The sequence below is a fragment of the Suncus etruscus genome, chromosome 8 (assembly GCF_024139225.1).
Source record: "Suncus etruscus isolate mSunEtr1 chromosome 8, mSunEtr1.pri.cur, whole genome shotgun sequence".
Taxonomy (NCBI): Eukaryota; Metazoa; Chordata; class Mammalia; order Eulipotyphla; family Soricidae; genus Suncus; species Suncus etruscus.
In genome coordinates, this window is record NC_064855.1 from 13,848,207 (window position 1) to 13,871,031 (window position 22,825).

At 54.1% G+C, this 22,825-nt stretch overlaps 1 protein-coding gene across 1 annotated transcript in view; it reads right to left on the bottom strand.

Moving 5' to 3' along the window:
• The window catches only part of GRIK4 (glutamate ionotropic receptor kainate type subunit 4), a 239,295-nt gene extending 216,699 nt beyond the window's left edge, over positions 1 to 22,596 (bottom strand). The window contains exon 1 of the mRNA XM_049778002.1: positions 22,513 to 22,596. The gene's annotated coding sequence lies outside the window, so the exon portion shown is untranslated. The remainder of the gene's footprint in view (positions 1 to 22,512) is intronic.
• Between the last annotated feature and the right edge of the window lie 229 nt (positions 22,597 to 22,825).

Consider the following 22,825-nt stretch of genomic DNA (forward strand, 5'->3'; position numbering starts at 1 on the left):
CAGCAGACTGCGGCCTGGCTTTTCTCTGTCCACACCCAGCAAGGCCTGGGGCACCCACTGCCCCAACAGCAACTAAGGTATCATCAGGACCCAACTCCAGTCTGGATAGGTTAGGAGTATCCAAACAGATCCAGATCATCTACTGTGAGGAAGAGGCAGGGAAGGGGGAGAGAAGATGTGGGGTGTCCAGGTCTCAGGAGAGCAGGCTGTGCTCACAGCCCCAACCTGGACTTGGTTCCTACTAGGAGCCATAAAGATCTGAGTATTGGAGCAAAGCCCAGATGGTGCTCAAGGCATCTGAGGGGATGTCAGTCCCAGGGGTGCGGGCTCAGTTGTAGGGACCCACTAGAGGATCACCCCCACCTCCCCATGAGACCTGCATCCAGGCCTTTAAGCTCCCTGACTCCACAAGGGGTTTGGGGGCGGGGGGGGGGGGCTTTCCCAGAATAAGGAGAGAAATTCAGCTCCAAATTTCTCACTGGGCAGCCCCCAATTTCTCGGGATGGACAGGCCACTGATCAGTGTTCCAGAGCACATGGAGTAGATGGAACCTGCCACCGGGGTCTACATAGATTTCCCCCACACCAACAGAAGTGTGCCCCCAGCCCCTGGCTCCAAATGGGCATTGACTCAGGGTGGCCAAAGGCAAAGTAGCTCACTCCAAGTTGTTATGCTGCCGTCCACCCTCCATCCACAAAATGCTCCAGACCCTAGAAAAGCTGGTGTCTGGGGAAAAAAAGGTGCATTCCCCCACCCCAGGATCCTATTCTCTGTCCCAGAGAGCTAAGTTTTCTGGGCAACTGCCACCTTCCACAGCACCAAGAGCCAGCGCTGGCTCTGAAGCAGCTGATCCAGACCAGTCCTGTCAGAGACACACAAGAGAGACACGACTGCTCTGCTACTGGGCAGGGAATTGGCAGGTCAAGGGACAGCTGGGGAGACCTCACCCATTCCAGGGTGCCAGGCTTGCCTGCAGGACTGAGGCAACCAGCAGGGCAAGTGCCCCATGAAGCACCACATCCAGCTAGGGCAGAGTCCGCCATGTGGGTCAGTCACCCCCATCCCAACTTCTGAATTTCCAAGAGTACATCCTGGGGACTCTGCTCACTCTGATCCCTGACCTGCATTCTCTGCACACACAACACCCCTGGCCAGTCAGCACAGACCCCCCACTTTCTGCTTTAAGTCTCTCCCATCCACCCCACCCCCAGTGGAAGCTGAACACATTCATTTACTTGGGTGGGTTTTTGCTTTGTTTGTTTTTGTTTTGGGGCCACACCCAGCAGTGCTCATGGGGTACTTCTGGCTTTGCACTCAGGAATCACTCCCGGCAGGTATCAGGGAATCCTACGGGATGTTGGGACTCAAACCCGAGTCAGCCATATGCCAGGCAAGTGCCCTCCCTGCTGTACTAATGGTCCAGGCTTGCCACACACTTTTCATTAGTTGGTTAGTTAGCTAGTTAGGTTAGTTAGTAGGTAGTTTGGGGGCCACAATCAGCAGTGCTCAGGAGTTACTTCTGCCTCTGAGATCAGAAATGACTTTTGGCAGGTTCGGGGGACTATATGGAATGCTGAGGATTAAACCTGGGATAGCCACATACCAGGCAAACACCCTCTCTGCTGTGATAGTGCTCTGGCCCGAGTACACATTTCTTAGTAAAGTCTTGCTACTGCCAGGGTTCCCTGCCTTCTCACCCTCTCCAGGTACCACCTGTCCAGACCCCGGTGCTAGCTCCCTGGTGCCCATCTACCCTCCCCCACCAGCCATCCCCTGAGCTTCAGCCTGCCTGCTGCCCCCCAAACATAATCCTCACTTCCCAGTACTGATTGAAGCTCTTTCCCTAGTTTCCCAGTACCCCATTCCCTGGATCTGCACCTCTTTCCAGCACCCTCCAAGGCACCATCACTTCCAGGAAGCCTTCTGAATTCCCTGTCATTCATCCCTCTCAGACACTAACCTGCTCTCCGGCTGCACCCACACACTTCCCAAGGGGTAGGCCCAGTGGCCAGCTAGGGGGGGTGGTATTGTGGGGGAGGAAGACTTTTCAACTAGGTCTCACTGACAAACGAGTTGAAGTGATGTAAAAAAATGATTAATAGGTAGAGGTCTGAGTTCAGCTCTTTCATCGGGGAAGGTCACATCATTGCGCTGAATCACAGTTTCTTTATTAAAAATGAGAAAAATAGCTTCACGCTATTGCCTAGGGAAGACCCTCCAGAGCCATGCACTTTGCTGGGGCTGGGGATGCCAGTAAGATGCTCTTCAAGAAGCCTAGAAGATTCTCCCTTTTCCCAGGCTTGCAATAAACCCCATTCACAGGGTTGCCTTGCCATCATCCCAGGGAGAAAGAAGACCGGGAGCAGGCCATGTGGGTCAGTCACCCCATCCCAATTTCTGAATTTCCAAACCTTCAGGCTTGGCAGACACAGCAGGGAAAGCCCCCTCTGCAGACCCCAAGCCCAGGACCCTCCTACTGGGGGTCCCCAGCACTACCCACCCTCAATTCAAGACCACCAGCCTGGCTGCCTCCCACCCCGGCTGGTTTGCAATTTGAATTTCTCACCTCCACAAACTGCTCAGATTTATGGCACACTTGACAGAAATATTTAATTTCCCAAATGACTATTATTTCAGGGCCAGAGGAATCTTCAGCCTAATCCTCAGATTGAAGATCTAGCTCAAGCAGATGCCAGAGGAAGATCTTGCAGCATTGTAGGCAGGAAAGGTGAAGAAGGAGGACAGCAGTGGGGACCCACCAGCTCAGACCCCTCCAGTACCTACCACTCACCCACAAGAGCCTCCCGTTTCAGAGCCACGCAAGAAAAGTGCTTTCACCTCTGCACCATCTCTCTGGCCCTTCACTGGGATTTCAGCATCTCTGATCCATCTTAGGAGTCAGCGGCTAATCAGGCAACTGAACTAACTGCCCCATGACCAGCACCCCATAGCCTGAGGAGGCAGCCCCTCCCTGTATGTAGCCTGCGTCTGAAGTGAGAAACTGAGGCACAAAGTCCTCCAGGGTTGTGGAGCTGGAGGCACAACTGAGATGAAACCTGATTTCTGCTCATCTCCAGCCCTCCCAGGGTTCTTTGTGGGTCCAGATATGGGGCTTGAGCTATGCTCAGAGGAAAGCTGGGAACCCGCTGGGCCAGTGAAAGGCAGGTCCCCTAGTCTGTGACCCTGTTCCTCTCAATCCAGAGCTCAAAGCAAGCATCTGTGTGAACAAAAGCCAAAACCTATCCTGTGAAGAGGCGCTGGCCAGTCCCCAGGGAGTGTTATTTGCAACAGAGAGACGCAGCTCTGAGCCCCCAATTCCGACTCTGACAAGACAGGGGAGTTGAAGGGTGCCAGGGATCAAACTTGGAGCCACACACAGAGTAGGCATCTGCCACTTGAGTTGCCTCTGGGTTCGAGAGAACCATTTCTGAACATTCCCAGACCCCCAGAAAACCTACACAGATGCTAAACTCACGTGTAGGAAAAGTAGACATGCAACACCTCCAATTGTATGAGGCATACCCTTACACATGAGTCCTAGTCAGGGCATGTCCTACTGGGGGCACAACCTCTAGAACACTAGAGCTAATTTGGGTGTCTGTCGGTGCCAATTTCACCATTAACCTTTGGTCATAAAAGTGAAAGTCAAACTGAAGCAAAAACACAGCAGGGAGGGCACTTGCTTACCGCAGGGATAACCCGGATTTCACCCCGGCACTCCATGTGGTCCCCCGAGCCCTGCTAGGAATGACCCCTGAGCACTGAGCCAGGAATAAGCCCTGAGCCCTGACCCCAAATTACAAAAACCAAAGCAAAGTCCCTTCCTGGAAATTCTTCCCATGAGCAAAATCAGGTACAGGCAGACTGTCTAGCATGTGATGACCTTGCACCCTAAGTGCAAGGTATTGTGATGTTTATAAGATGGGGGACCCTGACCTAGGGATATGAGCCCTTGTGGTCCAGCACAAGCCTTGCTCCTTGAATATCCCTTTGAGGGTCTATAGGGAGTGTCAGATCTGGTCCCAGCACCCCTGAGCATCCATCCCTGAGACTCATCCCAAAGCCATGCACTGCAGAGATGGGGCCACCAGCAATCTGGGGATCCTCTAAAGCCAGTCTTGGGGCACCCAGGCCATGTTCAGAGCAGAACTACCAGACACGGGGCCTTTTCCATAGTCAGTTATTCTTGATCATTGTAAAGGGTCCTCCACCTCCCTGGGCCTGACCCCTCGAAGCTCTAGTCTCAGCTTTCCTGGGGATGAAGAAAAGAGTGAAAAAAAAAAAAAAGGCAGAGAAAGGTCCCCATTCGGGGGAGTCCTCATCATGGAGGGAGAGAACTCCCCATTCTACAAAGGGAGACAACTCCACCCCTCCCATGTGAAGCTACCACAGCCAGCCCATCTTTGTTCCCTTCACATGTCTATCACTTTCCCAAGGTTCATTTCCTTTTTGGGGAGTGGGGAGAAGGTTGGGGCCACACCCAGCAGTGCTCAGGGGTTACTCTTGGCTCTGTGCTCAGAAATCACTTCTGGCAGGCTCAAGCGCTCATCTAGGGAGCCAGAGATACAACCTGGTTGGCCACATTCATGTCTGACCCGCACCCACTGCCTGTTTTCAATCTTGCCTGTCATGTATGTTCTGTGTGATTGTTGCCATATTTGTTAGTCTGGTGGAACCAAAACCATCCAGAGTACTTTTGGTCCCCATCATCCAGGGAGGAAAGGACAGTTTGCAGGGCTTATTTCACTCCGTGTCCCTGCAGTCCTCTGGGGCAGAAAATATTTCTGTCCCACCCAGAAGAAAAGCCTAGGCTCAGCATGGCTTGGAGAGGGGACAACAGGGAACGAATTTAGCACAGATCCCAAATTTGGCTCCAAGACCACTAATGAATGGTAACTTCCAGGTAGCACCACCATTGAGAGTGAGGCCTCTTGGGGGTGAATCTGGGGCCAAGGCCCAAGCTCTGTGACTTCACCCTCCTCCACATTGGCCGGCACTGGGCTTGTGTCTTCAGGTAGCTGGGCTTTCAGAGCATGATGAATGGGTCCCGGGCACGTGCGCCATGTAATACGTCTTGATTTACGGAAGCGCTCACTGGGTCGCCTGATGAAATTTTACTTGCAAAATTAATCCAGATTGTCTTGGCTGGATGCTCCCATCACCCAGACAGCAGTGAGGCTGAGAAGCTGTAAACAAGTGGTCAGAGCTGGGACTGGCGAGGGGAGAAGCACAGCCAGCAGCTCAGGGCATGGCCCTGTCCCCAATAAGACATGAGGAAATGCAGAACCGAGCAGTAGGCCAGGCCATGAGAGCTGGTGGAGCTTCCTCCCAGCCTAAGGAGGAACAGAAAATGCACCTCACCTAAGTGACAGAGAAAAGTCCAACCCCATCTTGGACCCTTAATTTCTGTAACCCCATCCTTGACCCTAACTAGCTCCTGCAGCCTCCAGGAGCCATGAAGTCACTATGCAGTGGAAGTAAGAAACAGCTGTGGGTGGGGTCCTGCACCAGTGACAGGTCAGCTAGCCCAAGAAGGGGAACCACAAACAGTTGCGAGGTGGGCACCCAGAAAAGGTGGCTCTGTGGGAGAGTGGGGTTGTTGCCAGGGAAGAAATGGTCAGGGCTGGGGCCCAGTGCTGAAGAGACTGCTCTAGCAAGTTCCTGCAGCCACTCAAAGACGCAGCAGGAGCACTTGGGATAGAACCTCTGGGCTTCTCCGTGCACCTGCAGGGGGCACAGGAGCTGAGGCGTGGACATCCCTGGGGGTCCAGGGAGCAGGTACAGAAAAGTGGTGCTGAGGAAGAGCAGGCAGGAGGTAAGGGGACCTGAGGCATTGAAAGCCTCCAGGCTACACCACCTCCTCCCAAGAGGCTGTGTCTGACTCTGACTCGCATGTCTGACTCGCATTTTAAGAGGTTTTCTCTTGCTGTTGAAGCTGTGATGGGGATGGGGACAGGATCAGAGAAGGATGGTGGGGGAAGGCCTAAGGGACAGGCAGGGAACATTTGTTTAGAAGGAGAAGGCTGTGGAAGAAGATGAATAAATGAGTGAATGAATGAATGAATGATTCTATGGTCTTTTCCCAGTGGCAAGGACAAGTTCTCCCAACTTAATCCCCATCTTCCAATTCTTCTCTTTTCATTTACACTTTGGCCCAGACTATCCAACTACCCCATCACTGGCTTAATCCGCCCTATCAGAGCGCTAGCAGGGAGAAATTCATTTCCAGGAGAGTCCCCGTTCTCATGTAGTCAACAGCCAATTTAGAAATAAACTGCTGGAAATACAGCCAGGGAGTGGAGGGAAGGCCCTTGCAAACACTGTCCTTGCTGAAAGCAGGGAAACAATGTCATTGGCCTCAGCCTAGGACTGGAGTCTGGCCGTGGGGAGGAGAAAGAGCCCACAATGACAGGAAGGGATGACAGTGAAGGAGGGAACCAAGAGGCTCACAAGCAGAACTCCATGCCAGGGTCTAAGCCTGACCCCCCAGTATCACCTGGAGCCTTTGCCCAAACCCAAGTCACACTGGCAAGTGGCCCATACCAGGGTGCTCACTAAAAACCAAACATTCATCAAAGCAAAGCACCAGAAACAAAATTCCAAAATCAGGGTTTGGAGGGTTCCTGTCCTTATGAAGGCAGGCTCTCAAGTGTGCTTCAAGACCCCTGTGTGTTCTCCAAGCCTTGAGGAGACACCCTGGGTGAGATCCACAGGAGGGTACCCCTAGGTCACACCTCCTGAACAAACAGTGGGATCAGGACTCCTGAAAACCACAGAGCAGCAGGACTTCTTTTCAAGCTCAGGAAGATGGCCAAGAGGACTGAACATAGGTTTTGCAAGCAGGAGCCCAGAATTCCATCCCCTTGAGCATAGGAATACCCCTCAGAAACTACTGGACCCAGTAGTTTGGACCCCAAAGAAAAATACAAAATAAACCTGCCTCCCAGCACCACCAAAAGAAGAGGGATGAGGGGAGATTAGTGGAACAAATGTGTCCTACAAGGGGGCACAGGGTTCAAAGTATCAGAAACATGACCGGAAATAAAGCCGCTTTCCCCTCAAGCCTCCATGGCCCTCCCCCCACCAAGTCCATCACCCGGGTACAGTGCCACCCTCTAAGAAGGGTCTTGGCAAGCCAGAAAGGGGCAGCTGACCACACAGCCAGGCATTGCCAGCTCACCTCCTGGCAGAAACCCCTCTCAGCACTCTCGCAGGGCTGGGTGTGGAGTCCTTATGCGCTTGTGACTTTTCTGCCGGGAGATGCTGGCGTGGCTTTCACTCTCCGACTATTAGAAGCACCTTCTGAGGCGAAACCTCTGCTGCAGAGACTCAAATTAAGCCCCAGCTCAAATAACATTTATTGACCCAATAATCCTTCTAATGAACTCCCTCGCCCCCTCCTACATGGCAGAAGGTGATGGGGGTAGCTGATGAGTGGGGCACTGTGGAGAGGGGTAGTGGTCAAAGCATGTAGCCAGAACATGCAGCAGGAAGCCCACAACTGGCTCAGAGACACCCCCTCCCAACTCACTCCAATCCCTGCCAGCTGGGAGGACTCAGCCCCTGGTGTGTCTCTGCACATTTTTAGTGGAGCGCAGGCCCCTTAATGTGGCAGCCAACATGGCCAATGTCACAACTGACACAAACATCAATTCTACTTTGTGAAGAGAGAAACCGGGGTACCCCTCAGGTTTGCTACATCCCCAAAGTCCCAAGTCCCAGATGTGCTGGGGGTGGGGTAAACTTTTCCTCTACCTGGATAGAAACACAGGGTCACCCCAATATTCCTATAACACACAAGCGCCCCCTATTCCTAGGCACAGCTGGGATCTCTAATCCCCCCAGAAAGGCAGAAGTTCCCTGGCCTGCCGGCACATGTAGAAGCAAAAGTGTCATGCACACCCTCTGTGTGTCTCTCTCTACTGCAGTGCTTCTCAAATAGTGAGGCACGCCCCCCCCCAAGGGAGGCGCGAGGCTCTGTAAAGGGGGGTGCGTTTGACCTCAGCAAATACTGTCACAACAAACTAAGCCCCGTGTTTATGTCTCTGTATGTCTCTGGAGCTGAATGTTGCTGCGTCCTGCTTCAAACCCCACTTCGGAAAGCTATGCATGCAAAATGTGCTCATTGTAGCCATTAATCCAGACATCATCTCTGATTAAAAAACAGCTCAAATTATTTTATATATTTTTGTTTTGCAGATTAAAGATTTTTTAATAAGGATACTATTTACAGTCACGTGGGGGGAGCGTGAAAACTGTCTTCTTCCTAGGGGGGGCATGACAGAAAATAATTGAGAAGCACTTCTCTACTGTAAGGGAATTGGTCTTGGGGAGGGGGGGCAGCACGAGGCAGGAAACAGCCCCATCCAGACATTCAGTGAGATGCCGGCTGCCTGCAAATCATCAGGAGGGCCCCTCAGGATCCCAGCTTGAGGAGCTCATTCCAAACCAGAAGAGAGGAGACGCCAACATCTCTACAGACGGTGAACTGGGAGTCCAGGCCCATGGCCTTGGAACACACTTCTTTCTGCTGACCAGGCTGAATCAGGCCGCTGTTCAGTCCAGCACTGGCTGCCTGGCACCAGCCGGCTGGCGGATCTCCCGGTCCTGACTACCAGGCCCGCATTCCTGTTGGCCCCGAGAGTCCTGCTAAGAAGTTTCTATTGGTTTCTGAAAGGAAGCAGTGGTGTGGCCCCACCTGAGCACCTCACAGGCTTACTTACACCTGAACACCTACTATGCACTGGGCTGTGGGCAGGGGTGATAGGACCAGCCACAGTGTGCAGGGAGCCCTGAGAAGCTGCAAGACAAGGTCTGCAGGGGGATCAGAGTGAATTTCCGGGGCTGGAGAAATAGCATGGAGGTAAGGCGTTTGCCTTCCACGCTGAAGGTTGGTGGTTCAAATCCCGGCATCCTATATGGTCCCCTGAGCCTGCCAGGAGCAATTTCTGAACATAAAGCCAGGAGTAACACCTGAGCACTGCCGGGTGTGACCCAAAAACAAAAACAGAGTGAACATCCAGGAAGCAAGTGTCTCCTTTTGTCCCCCAGGCCTCTTTGAGGGTCCCCCCAGAAAGACAGACGTGACTGAGATCCAGGACCCCAGTGGACACCTATCCCCTCACAGAGGGTGGGTAGGGTGATGCTGGGTCTGCCCAGCCATGGTGGAGTCTGCCATGGTGGAGACTGTCCACAGGGGACTAAGTGGGACCCCCAGAACCCACATTTTCTCCCATTTCTGAGTCCCCTTCCCAAGACCTCTGTAAAATGGCACCCAGGAATTAACACCAAACAAAGGCTTTCCCTCATCTTCCTCCCCCCCAAAAAGCTCTTTCTTTTATATGTAAGAACCCACCTGAATCTTACTCCACCCTGCCCCTTCTGATTATATTTTGTACTGGGTTAAATAAAGAAATAGCTTTGGGCATGGAGAGATCAGAAAAAGCTACAAACTCCATGATTCTTTCCCGACTGGCTTGGTTTATTAATTCTTTGCTATTACCTTGCTTCTTCAGATCCATCTGCCTACAGGTAGAAATGTGGTGTATGGGGCGATCTCACAAACCATGGAGATATATTTTAAAACTGGCGCCCAAACCCAGGGACCCAAGAAGACCCCCAACAATGGTGAGTGCCTTGACCCTCTGGTGGCTAATCACCATCACAGTCTCCTTAAACTGGACTGAGTGTACGGTGCCCAGATGACACCAGCGCATAACCCAAAACAAAGGTGTTCCCCATCTTCCTATTTCCCATAAATCTCTCTTCTGGTATGTAAAATCCCACCTGGAATACTTGGCCTTCCCCCTTTTTGGTATGGGGAAAGGATTTAATAAAGAAAGAGCACTGGTTTTTGGCTCAGGGAGACAACATGAGGGAGAAGTCATGAGAAGTCACTGACTCCATTACTCTTCCATGACTGGCTTGGTTTATTATTCCTTCACTGCTACTTTACTTCTTCAGATACATCTGCATTGGATTTAGAAACACAGTGCCTGGGGTGATCTTACAAACTGTGGGTTTTATTTTTCAAGTCTGTCGCCAACTTCAAAAGGGCTGATGGAGCAGGATAGGGGCTATCTCTCCGCCCTTCACACTGGCTTCCAATCTACCTTTTTCTCAGTAAGTTGGGTTCTGTAACTTGGCTGAGTGGGGGTCCCTCTCCCCACAGACATCCAATGCTGGAAGCTCACCAACCACCCCAACAGTCCTTTTTCTGCCTTCACCAACCATCTCCAGAGGCATCATGGTTCTGGTGTGTCCCAGGAAGGGTCTGGGAGCCCCCAAATTCATTCAAGGAGATGGTTCTGAGGATATGTCTTGCCCTACCATACCTGGTGGTTAAGACCCCCCTCCATGGCCTCAACCTCAAATAGGCCAAAGCCAGGTCTCCTATTTTATACAGACCAGCTCCTTTCAAGTCATTGGTTTCTGTATATCATTGATTGTTTGAAACCTCCATTCCATGATTCGCAGCTCACTCCATCTTGTTGGTTCTACCCATGGAATATTCCAGATCCCGAGGACAGCCTGAATGGAGAAAGAAGCTTTGGTTCTTCCCCCCTGACACTCCAGGACAGTGGGGTTAGTGGAGTGAATTCTCCAGTCTCCCATGAGGAGCCCCTGTGGCACCAAGATCCTAAGAGTGCTGCTGACATCTATCCCTTGGAGATAGCACTGTGGCTGGCTCTGCACTGACTGGAAGTAAAGCCTTAGCCCAGCTCAACCCAGAGCCCACTTGTCTGTACCCCAAAACAACCTTCACTGCAGACTCACCCCTACAGGCACCACCAAGATGGGGCCCCAGGACCAGAGCAATTGCATAGAGGGGAAGTTGATTGCCTTGCACATAGTGTACCAGGGCATGATCTCCAGTATCCCATGATCCTCTGAGCCTGCCAGGAGTAATTTCTGATCACAGAGCCAGTAGTAACCACTAAGCTCTACTGGAGTGGTGGTCCAAAACCCAAAATAAATAAATAAATAAGTAAAGTAAATAAAGAACCCCCAAGTTGGGCCTAAGCAGAACAGTGTTGGCCAGGCAGGGAAATGTGAAGCTCTGGGCACCATCCCCAACAGCCCCACTCAGAGAAAGGGTGCCCCATATCTGAGATGCTCACATGCAGGCAGCTTTGAGGTAGAAATGGGGGTACATGTGGCATGGCTCGCTCTTCAACCACTCCTGCCCATTCTAAAGCTTCCAGAACCACCTGTACAATGTGGAAGCACGAGAGGCAAGACAGAGATTAAAGCTCTTTCCTTGCAAGCAGTCCATCCTGTCACCTCTAACCACCACTGGGTGTGACCCCAAACCTCCAAAATAACAATAATAATAAATAACTGGTTGGAGGGAAATAACCAAATACTTGGTTTTAATCACTTTGGGAAGGGGGTAATTCGGCCACACCTGGCAACTCGAGGTTCCTTTTTGCATTCAGGGTCCCTCCCAGAGATGCCTGAGGTGCCACATGCAACACCAAGGGTGAAGGCAGGACCAGCCCTGTGCTTGGTGAGAGCCTTAACCCCATTTTACCTCTCCAGCCCTTCACACTGGCTTCCAATCTACCTTTTCCTCAGTGTAACATCTGCCTGTCTGCAGACTTTTGGCTGCTCTCTCCCTCTCCCTCCCCAACACTCCTGGGCTCCAGGTTTCTCTAGAATCACATTTAGAATCTTCCACACCTCTCCGAGGAAGGCCTTTTTACGATGCCTTTGTCTGTCTGGGTCTTGGCTTTACCTGAGCTCGGGCCCACGGAGGTAGACAGGCAGCCCATGCTGGCTGCCTGCTAATACCGCATTCGTGTGCGTTCAATGCCTCCCACCGAAAATCAAAATGCTGCCCACTGATTGACAGTGGGCTAGAACAGCGCTTTCCTGTCTTTGGGGCTGCTCGTTCTAGGCAAGTCAGCTCCATGGGGGTGGGGGCAGCAAGGCGGGGAGGGGTGGGGAGTGGAATACCAGCAAATGTGTGTTGATGGATGGAGAGAGAGAGAGAGAGAAAGAGAGAGAGAGAGAGAGAGAGAGAGAGAGAGAGAGAGAGAGAGAGTGTCGTGCTCATGCATTCCTGCTGTCATCAGGCCAGCTAATGTTTCTATCATTGGCCCAGATATTCAGTGCTCATCACATTCTATGCCTAATCCAGCAGCCCAAGACACTAAACTGCACCTCTGGCTTCCTCCTAGAGCAGAAGGGTGGTATATGGGGGGGGCTCCTGGCAGCCTGCCCCCCTCGGCTTACTGTCCTTTCAGGCACCTTCCCAGGTAGCAAGTGTTCAGCTTCTGGTCTCACAGTCCCCAGCACACAGCCCCGTCCTCATCTCGGCCGTGCTCCCTAAATGTCCAGTGCACGCTCCCAGCATGGCCTCTGCTTCTGTTCTAGTCTCTGTGTGAAACAGCTCTTTTCTCTCTCTCCCACTCAGAAAATTCCTGCTCACCTGTTAGAGCCCAGGCCCCAAACTCCAGGCAAAAACTCCTCTTCTATTTCAGAGTCCAGTTTTACCTCTATGCTGGGCTTCCACCCCCTACCCCCGTGGTGGTCCAGACATAAAGCTTCAAGCATTGGCAGGTAATTCCACAGCGAGGTGCCCCTCTAAGTCTGTCACTTCTGGTCCCTGCACCTCTGGCCTGTCTATTCCTGACCTGGGGATGATTTCAGCTTCCCCAGTGAAGGGCAGATACTCACCCTAACACCTTTCTTCCCATCAGCCTACACTCCCCCTCCTGCCTGCTTTGTGTTCTCAGGCTCTGAGACCCTCCCTCCCTGTACCTGACTCTCAGCTCCCCTCAGGAAAGGGAAGGCCCCCTGCTGCGCAGTGCACTCCCACCTCTGCTGGGTTCCCCTCCCACAACTTCCTGAGCCATCCATGCTGCTGGGTAAGGCTGTGGCTCTCTAATACTAGATTACACATCAGATCCTTCAGTCTGCCTCAACGGGGTCACCCCAACTAAGGTCGTTGGACCAAGTTTGGGACACACAACAGCTGGGGGTTGGCAGAGCTGGAGGATTCAGCATCCAAATCAGGCAACTGAGCCCCTTCTGGGGACCTGTGCCCAGAAATACCAGAAGGGGCAGAATCATTCATGGAGATGGGGGCAGTAGGGCAGAGTAAACCAAGAAGAGTGAGTCCAGAAATTCCAGGGGAAATCCAGACTATCCACACTGGGGTTGGGGGGCATCTTGACTAACATGAGCTCATCATGGGGTATACAGTCAGCCTCCCTCACCCCCAGTGTCTCTTTTTCCAGGATACCCCCACAGGGCACCTGTCTACTGTCCTTTGCAAAGCTGCTTAAACTCTTTCATGGGCATTATTCCTCCTCCAGGGAGCCCTACCATACTGTTGTGTACAGCAGATCCTAACATCCTTGAGTCCCCTGTGCCCTGTTCGGCTGCACTTGGGCACCCCATATTTCTGGCCTCATCTGTCATTGATCCCTTTTCACTGCACATTATGATCTCAGGACAGTGCTCCCAAGCACTGAGCACTGCAGCTGGTGCTCTCCAAAGTCAGAGAGTAGAGTTGGAGTAAAAATACAGCAAAGAAGGCACTTGCCATGCATATAGCCAATCTGGGTTTGATCCCCAGCATCCCATATGGTTCCCTGGGCAGTGCCAGGAATGATTCCTGAGTACAGAGCCAGGAGTAAGCTCTGAACACCACCAGTTGTGACCCATAAAACAACAAACAAACAAAAAATACCATCATAGTCAGAGCAAAAGCCCCTCTGAATACCCTCAGGCTGCTGCCCTTTGACTCTACACCCCATCCTAGAGCCTGGAAGCCTCTAGAGAAAGGGACTGAGCTGATTCTCCCTCTCCAAAAAGGTCCCTGTGGCGGAAAGAACCAACGGGACCCAGGAGAGGCCAGGTCAGGAAAGAAAAGTGTCTCATTACCGAGGCAGTGAGACGAGACCAAAGCGGGGTGAAGGGAGAGAAGGAAAACCAAGGGCAGGGAGGAGTGAGCTGGTCAGGCAGTCACTGTGACTCGGAAGGAAGGACAGATTAAATCAAACTCGGACAGGCAATCAATGGACATTCAATTAACACTTACAATAGTACTAATCCCCTCGGAATGTGCGTGCCACACCACCATGTTCCTCGGCCCCCGACTGCTCTGCGCTCATGCCCTCTTGCCACCCACTGACCCTGGATGGGCGAAGATGGGTCCAGCGGTACAGAGGGACACCAGTAGGACAGTTAGGTTGCTGGACGTCACCTCAGTGTCCACCCCAACTCAGTGCTCAAGGGACCCTGGGAAGGGGCGTGCGACTCTCCCGCCTGTTCAGGCAAGGACATGCAAGCTCAGAGGCCCCCAGGAGCGTGACCCCCACTGCTGTGGTTGAACAAAGGGGCCCAGTTTGAGCAGGAGTGTGAGCCACCAAACTCCTTCATCCTCAGAAACTGTTTCCTTAGATCTGCCTCAGGTCTTCCCTGCACAACAGAGCCCAGTGGACTCTTGAACTTGGGAAGCAGAAGGGGGTCAACCCAAAACATGCAAGTAGATGCCAGAAGGGGGCTTGCAAAAGGCTGTAGGGTGTGTGTGGGGGTGATAGACCGCAGAGTTGGGTCCCCCTTTCTCTCAGCAGGGAGGTGCTGCCACCATGGGTGAAGGTGCCGATGAAGTCTCTGATTGGAGAGACCAGAGGCTCCCCAGCTACCTCAGAACATCCTCCCTGTAATGACTCTCCCCTCCCCCCACCAAGGAAGTCATAATAACTTAGCCCTGCACCCCATGAAATACCTTCTCTGCATCTTCTCCCCACGGGCCATCGACCACTTCATTTGCTCACCATTATTTTTTTAAATTCGAATTTTATTAGCACCAGAGCATGAGTAATAAATATGACTGCACAATTTACACTGGGATTAGCCCACGTGTCTGGGGCCATGGGGCTATTTGTCAAACCAGACAGTCCCCTAGCCGCGCCCTGGACAACACAGAGGCCTTTCAAGGACATGCATCTTGGGGGTCTTTTGTAAGAGCCTGTGCTCAGAGGCACTCCGATTCTGAAGCAGGTGCTGTCTCCCCGCTGCAGCAGCCAGCAAGGAGATACCGGTCCCCAGTTATGGGCCATAAACTGGGTGCACTGACCAGACGGCACCTGCTCCACAGCCTCACAGATAAAAAGGATTCAGAGTAGTGACCTCGCCTGCTGTCTTCATGGAAGTGTGAAAAAGTGGGTATCCTCAAGGCTGTTCCCCATGGGAGCCTTTGACCTGATAGTACCCCCTGGTGGAGCCATAATACACACACACACACACACACACACACACACACACACACACACTGCCTCCCAGTCCACTCCAGAGTCTGTTAACTTAAAAGTAACCCAACCAGGGCCAAAGACATAACATAGCAGGAGGGCATTTGCCTTGCATGCAGCCAACCCAGGATGGAACCTGGTTCAAATCCCAACATCCTATGTGATTCCCGAGCCTGCCAAGAGTGATTTTTGAGCTCAGAATCAGGAGTAACCCTGAGCACTGCCAGGTGTGAGTAAAAAAAAGTAAACAAACCAGAGCGATAGGACAGCAGGGAGGGCGCACCTGATGGACTCAGAAGGGGCCCATGAGGGGCCTTGAGCTCTCACTGTCACACTGTCACACAAGAGACATGGTATCAGGCTGTCATTTGCTGGCCAGGAGCTCCCTTTGGGAGTCACAACAGAACCCTACTTTGATCCCTACTCAAGAGTCTCCCAACTTCAGGGTTTCGGGGCACAAGTAGTCTTCTCATCAGCCTCTGCCCTTTCCTTTCCTGCAGAGGCCCAGCCTACCACAATGACACAGAGAGGACCATTCTCACCGCAAAACTAATTGGCCTTTGAGGCCATTTTGCCACCCAGAGAGATTCCAAAGGGCACCTCAAACATAAAATGTTAATAACAAAGGGAAAAAAGGGACTGGACAGCAGGGAAGGCGCCTGCCTGAACTCACTGGACCAGAATTCGATCCCTGGCATCCCACAGGGTCCCCTGAGCACCACCAGCAAGCCAGCAGGCAGCCCTGAGCACTGCTGGGTGTGGCCCCAAACCAAAACAGCAAAAGAAAAAGACCAAATGTGAAACTCCTAGTTCAGATCCTCAGAAAAACGCAAACTTCAAGCAGGTATGAAAGCTCGTGAGATCTTGTCCCCGAGCCAAGTTGGCAACATGGGATGAGATGGAAGCAGGTCCCCAGTGCCCCAGTGGGGCCACAGAGGAGCCCTCAGGGGAATGGGGACAGTTTCCTGATGACACAGCTGGGTCAGCACCCCGAGCTCCTCCCCCAAATTGCCCCCTCTGGCTCTGCAGCAGAACTGCCAGGTCCAGCTTTAGAGGTACCGGGGATGAGGGGTGCCTGGCCCCAAAGCATGTTCAGAGTCTTTGACGTTTGCTGAAGGCCTCCAGCGTCCCTGAGTAGAGAGAGAGGGGTGGGAAGAGAGAGACTTGCCTGGCATGCGGTCACCCCAGATTAGATTCCCAGCAACTCATATTGTCCCTCATCAATAGGAGTATTCCCTGAGCACCCCCGGGTGTGGCCCAAATATAAAGCAAGAAAAAAAAAACAGTGAAACCATCTGCCTAGGATTGGTGGAAGATAAAATATGTTTGGACAAAGTTTCTAGAACCTTCTGAGGGCTCTAAATGGTCAGCCTTCAGAAACAAGGAAGGGGAGAAAAGAAGGCAGTGACACCGACCAGTGAGCATCCAGTGTGGACTGTCGGGAACATAAAGTAGCGCCAAGGTTGGACTTGGTCTCAGGTCCTCCAGGGAGGGGGCTCTGGGCCCAGGAGACTTTCTGTGTAAATCTGCACATGGCAGGCCCAGGCCTGACCAAGCCCGGTGTGGCTGAGAACAAAACAAATGAAATCGAGCCCAGGAAGTGGACTCAGCTTGTCTACAACAGTGGGTAGAGGGTGGGGACAGGGTCCTACTGCAAGGCAAGGTCTTACCCATGCCCAGGCCTGCACCCACATCCCTGCAGGTCTAGGAGTTGGGTGAAGGGGCCCAGAGCCCCTGAGAGGATGCCTACTGCCCTGCTGACTTCTACCTAGCAACCCCAAGGGATCCTGGGGGCGGGGGGCAGAAACCAGCAGCAGCACCTGAGGCTGAGCTGGAGAACATGCCGGACATGGGAGCACAAGTAGAGAACTGCCTGCAGTAAGCACCATCTACACCAGTGGAGTGTTGAGCCCTGCAGAGGAGGGTACGCAGTAGCCAGAACCCCAAGAAGCATCATGCCGGGGCACCCCACCTATTCTTCCTAGACATGTCCAGCAGTGCAGCCCCATCCCGTCCTGCCCACCCACTTTCTTTTTCCTCCTCAGCCTGGAAGAGTTGCATGATGGATGGCCCGATTAGGGTGGGGGGTACCTGTTGAGGGTCTTTGTGGATTCACCGAATACCAAGAGTGATCGATCAGGGGTCCAAGAGAGCAGGCCGAGAAAGAGCACAGTGGGGAGGGCATTTGCCTTGCACATGGCTGATCCAGCTTCAATCCACAATACCCCAGATGGTCCCCTGAACTCCGTCCGCCAGGAGTAATATGAGACCATTCAGCTGTGACTCTAACAGGGGTCCTCAAACTTTTTAAACAGGGGGCCAGTCCACTGTCCCTCAGACCATTGGAGGGTCTGACTATAGTAAAAACAAAACTTAGGAACGAATTCTTATGCACACTGTATAGATCTTATTTTGCAATGAAGAAACAAAACAGATACAAATACAATATGTGGCCCGCAGGCCATAGTTTGAGGACCACTGCTCTAGAACCTTTACTCCCAGACCCAAATGAGAACAAGCAGTATTGAGAATGGCAGTGGAGAAAACCAGGACCAGGGCAAGGTCCATGCATATGCACAAACGCACAGACATCAATTTCAACACCAGATCTTGGACTCCATGCATTGCACACAAACTCCACGTGTTTCTTGGAGCCTAGTGCTTGGGCTATGAACACCCACCAGCCCCATTTCGCATCCCCTGCTGAGATGATCGCTGACCCCAGTCAGCAACTGTCCAGTTCCCCTGGACTAACCAACCCATGCAGAGTGCGCTGCATGCCAGGCTGGGTCTGAAAGCTATTTTGCTCTTCATCGGCAAGGCTAGCGAACTTATCCAAGGAGCCAATTCCAAGTTCCCACCATGTGCCAGGCTGGTGCCAACCTGTTGCCAGAGAAGAAGGCAAAGAGGCCAGATGATCCCATGTCCCTAAAGCCTCCACAGAGCACCATCCCGACTAGTGGCTCTAAGGTTCTGCTCCTACCTTGGGGACGGTGAGTGGTCTCAGGAAGATGAAAACAGCATCTTGCTCCACTCCTGACTTCCACCTCTGGGATAAATGCCCAATAAGGAGTACCCTAGACAGTGGGGAACAGAGACAGACACCCCTGAAGTAGGGTCCCAGGAGCAAACAAGTCTAGGCAGGAGCCTGACAGAAGGTGCCTTCTCTCAGGGGTCTCTTCCTGAGTCACTTGCATCCTCAGTATGAGGGAGCCTGAGTGGGGTGGGGGAGTCTCAGTTTGGGGGAGCCTGCAGCCAGGTGGCCCCTCACCCACAGCCACCCCTCAGTTCTGACTTCCCCTCAGTTCTCAATCCACCTTTATCCCCTTCCCAAACAGCATTACTGCACCTGCCTCCCAGCTGAGCTTACCCTTTGGAATGTGCAGGAAGCCCCCCAAGTCGGCATGAGATCATTATACTGGATTGGGGGTGAAGTGAGGGAAGGGCTATGGTGGTAAGAAAGGAAACTGAGGCAACAGGAGTAGTATCAGAGAAACACCTAGTTGGCACCTACTGTATACAACACACCCACAGCATCTAGTTAGCACCTGTTGTATACAACATCCCTGCTCAAAGAACCTAGCCAGCACCTACTAATACAGCAGAACTGCTCGCAGCACCTGGTTGGCACCTACTGTTTACAACACACCTACCCACAGCATCTAGTTAGCACCTGTTGTATACAACGTCCCTGCCCAAAGAACCTAGCCAGCACCTACTATATGCAATAGACCCGTCCAAAGCACTTACTCAGCACCTACTGTATACAGTGCACCTTCCCACAGCATGTGGTGATACCTACTGTATATAAAACCTGCACCTAAACAGCACCTCCTATATACAGCACACCTGTCTAAAGCACCTGCAATACGATGGCCCAGCTGCCTAGCCCTCAGGTGTGACACAAGAACAAGTAGGTCAAGGCCAGAGCAGGGGCCTGTGCCAGGCAAGGCAGAGGTCAGCAGGGACACAGGCTGGGCACCAAGGGCAGATGCACCCCTTCATCTGCTCAGCCATCCCCCAGGCACGCTGCGGCCTCAGCCCAAAATCCAATATTCTGGACCCGCTTTCCCTCTGGCTCTCTGAGCCTGACAGCAGCGCCCACCTCCTCACACTGGGCCCATAAACCTCCAAGTTCCCCCGACACTTCTCTCTGTCATCTGCTGTCCAATCTGTCAGCTTCCACTGTTCCTGGAAAATGTCACTCCCGGGTACCCCAAGTACTGGCTCCCCAGGCCGCTCCCTCCCGCAGCACCAAAGGGCTGGGCTCCACAACAGCCCCTTTGTTCCTCACTGACTTGGGGCTCAGGACTCCATGTGTCCTGTCTAGGAGCATGAGAACCACCCCACTCTTCCCACTGGCACCCAGTCCTGAGATTCTCTCACCCATAGAAACACTCATCAGAGTGCACATCCCAGTTTTGAACATGGAGCAGACCCAATGCTGGATGCTAAGGTCAAGCCTAGAGGACTCCACATGTCTCCTGCAGCAAGACTGGGCTGGGTGACAAGGTGAGGGGTAAGGGCAAATGTGGAGAGCCTCAGCTTCCCCTGGGCGACAGGAGCGAAGCCAGGAGCCACCCTGGTCACCCAAAACACAGTGAGCTCTGCTGACGGTAGGTCTGATCACCCCCACTGCACAGATGAGGCAAGCTGGAAACTCCGGACAGTCGCAGTTTCTTCAAGGCCACTCAGAAGCGGCACCAGCGTGGAGGACAGGCTGGCCTGTCACTACTGTAGGGCCCTCAAAGGCTGGAGAAGGCCTATCTGGGTTAGTGTGAAGTGACAGGTGTGAATAGACAGGTGTGAACAGACAAGTGCGAAGCGGCAGGTGGCAAGAGCACAAAGAAATTCAGCCCAGAGGACCCCAGCTGGGTTCCTAGCAGAGTGCCTCAACTCCAAACTGAGGCCCCTGAAATCTAGGTTTCCCAGGAATCTCTGAGAACCAGTCATGTGACGCCCCCACTTCCTCTGCAGGTGATAGGTGTGGCCCCAGAAACACAGCCTCAGGAAACTATTGTCTGAGGCAGAGAGAGGAGCAGTGGGAAAGGAGAACTGAGGTTGGTCATCTCAGGAGCCCCATAAGTCAGGCTGTGAAAGGGTTGAGGGACAGTAGTGGGGCCCAGTGTCCCCAGAGCTGTGTGCCCAGGTGACCCTAAAGAGAGTGAAGGGACAGCCTGACCAGGTGGTGCAGGACTCGAGGTGTTGGGTTGCCCAGTATGAGAGCCAAACACTGCTCATGCCCAGGCAGGATGGGGAACCCGGACAGCCCCACTGAGAAGACCCAGAGGAGCACAAAGATGAAGCAAGAAAGGCTGAGGGACGACAGGGCGGCCTCTGGGCTCCATAGGGTCCTAACCTGGTAATAGCTGCCTGGGTACAGCTACAGAGACCGCGCACTGCACACTGGCTTTGCACTGGTCCCAGGTGCAGCGGGTCTCCAGGGCAGAGAGGTCCCAGTGCAGGAAGTTCCTCCCAGAGAGCAAAGGAGACACTTACAGAGCAGCAAAGCACCACAAGTCAGTGCACACTCCAGGGGCCAGGAACCTGGGCTCATCCCCAGCCCTGATCCCCAAAGCACTTTAGCTCATGCCCTTCCTTCCCCAGCTCTCTTGGGCCTGAGACCCTCCCAGGCATAGCCAGGCCCCTCTCAGAGTTCTGGGGATCTGAAACTTCTCTCCCAGTTCCTAAAAGTTCCCCCTCCATGTTCCGCATCCTCAGAGATCCTGGCCAGAAAGCCAGAGCAACAAGCAGCCTCCAGCTCTAGAAGAACCTGGGAGCTGGGGCACCCGGGGGGACTCACAGATGCCCTCAGACTCCAGTCTCCCCCCTCCCCAGGTACTCATTGCTGCAGGTCAGCTCAGATAGGCAACTGTCTAGGGCATTGGGCCTTATTCCAGGCAAGGGCCAGGTAGCAAGTCAAACAGCAACTGAGGAAGTCCCGCTCCCCAAGAACTGAGAGATATAGGGGGACGCAGCTTATGAGAGTTCAGGGGTGCACATGATGTGCGACTCTCCAGGGGTCATGACCTTGAGAAGCACATGCTGCCCTAAGAAACACTCCGGAGTGGCTGAGGAGGTGGAGCAGAGCATGGGGCCGGGGCATGGGACCCCCAGCCGAGACTGTCCTGGGGGCTCATACAGCCTGCGGAAGCCCTTGCTGGGCCCCGACAGTCCCCTATACCCCAAAAGCTCAGAGCCAGGTAAGGAGACTGGGCAGGGGTCTCTTGGACTGCTGGCCAGCTCGGCTGGCTTCCACCTACTGCGGTGGACAGCAGAGTCTGGCAGGGTCTTGGGGAGGGTTCCTGTCACCCAGGTGACCCTGGCAAGCACGGGCAGAGCCTTGCTTGAATCTACTGGGCACAGCCCCTTGGCCAGTCCTGGGATCTTGTCAGTCTGCACACACATACACACACACACACACACACACACACACACACACACACACACACACACACACACACACACACACACACACACACACACACACACACACACACACCAGCTGCCTGACCCAGCGGTCCCGGGTGGGGGAGATCCTCGGAGCGCCCCTGTCTCCCTTCCCAGACAAGCCAGGCCCCTAGAGACATGCCTGGGAGAGCCACTGGAGGGAAGCAGGGAGGTGGCACCGCGTGGCATCAGCAGACAACAGCACCGAGAGGAACATGGCAGCAGAAAGTAGAGATGCCAGGACCAGCAGCTAGCTGCCCGAGCGAGCGAGGTCCATCCAGCGAGCGGGAGGAGCGCGGCACGGCCGGCCCAGCCGGGGCCCGGCCCGGCCCAACCCGAGGGCACCCAGTCCCTTGCCGCGGCGTCCCCCTGCACCGCACCCCCAAGCCGGGGGGCCAACTCCGGGGGCCCGGGGCCTCCGATCACCCCGCACAGCTGGGTAGACAGACGGACAGAGACAGACACAGACGGACACAGGTGCCCAGGGGCGCTCGGGCCCCACTCCCCTTCCCCTACCGCACCCTCTGCGGGTCTCCGGAGTTTCTCCCGCACTTCCACTCGGGGTACGCAAGCTGGGGGGCCGCAGGGAGAGCCGGGGGACCCCGGGGCCCGGGGGTGCGGGGTGCAAGGGGCTCCCCGCTGCGAGTGGCACCCGGGAAGGGAAGGGCGGACCGGGGCGGGCAGGGATGCGCAGCGCAGAGCAGAGCGAGCAGCGCAACGGGACCTGGGAGGACCGGGGCCCCGGGGAGCGCCGGTGGGACGCGGGGGACGGCTCGGGGCGTGCGGGCCCGGCCTTTACCTGGGCGGCTCCGACTCCGGGGCCGGTCGGGCGCTGTTCCAGCTCCTTTCGGGGCTCTCGATCTCCGGGTCTCCGGATCCGCAGCCGCCGGCGCCGAGCAGAGACTGAGTCCGGTGACAGGCGGGCGGGCGGGCGGGCGAGCGTGCGGGGCGCGGGCGAGGCCTTGGGGCGCCGCTCGGCGGGCAGCGAGGGAAATGCAACCGCCGGAACAGCCCGCTGGCCAGCCCGGAGCCCTTCGGGGTCCTCCGGGGTCCGGCTGCCTTTCGGGGGAACCCTGGCCACGCGCGCAACGAGCCCCGGCAGCAGGACGCTG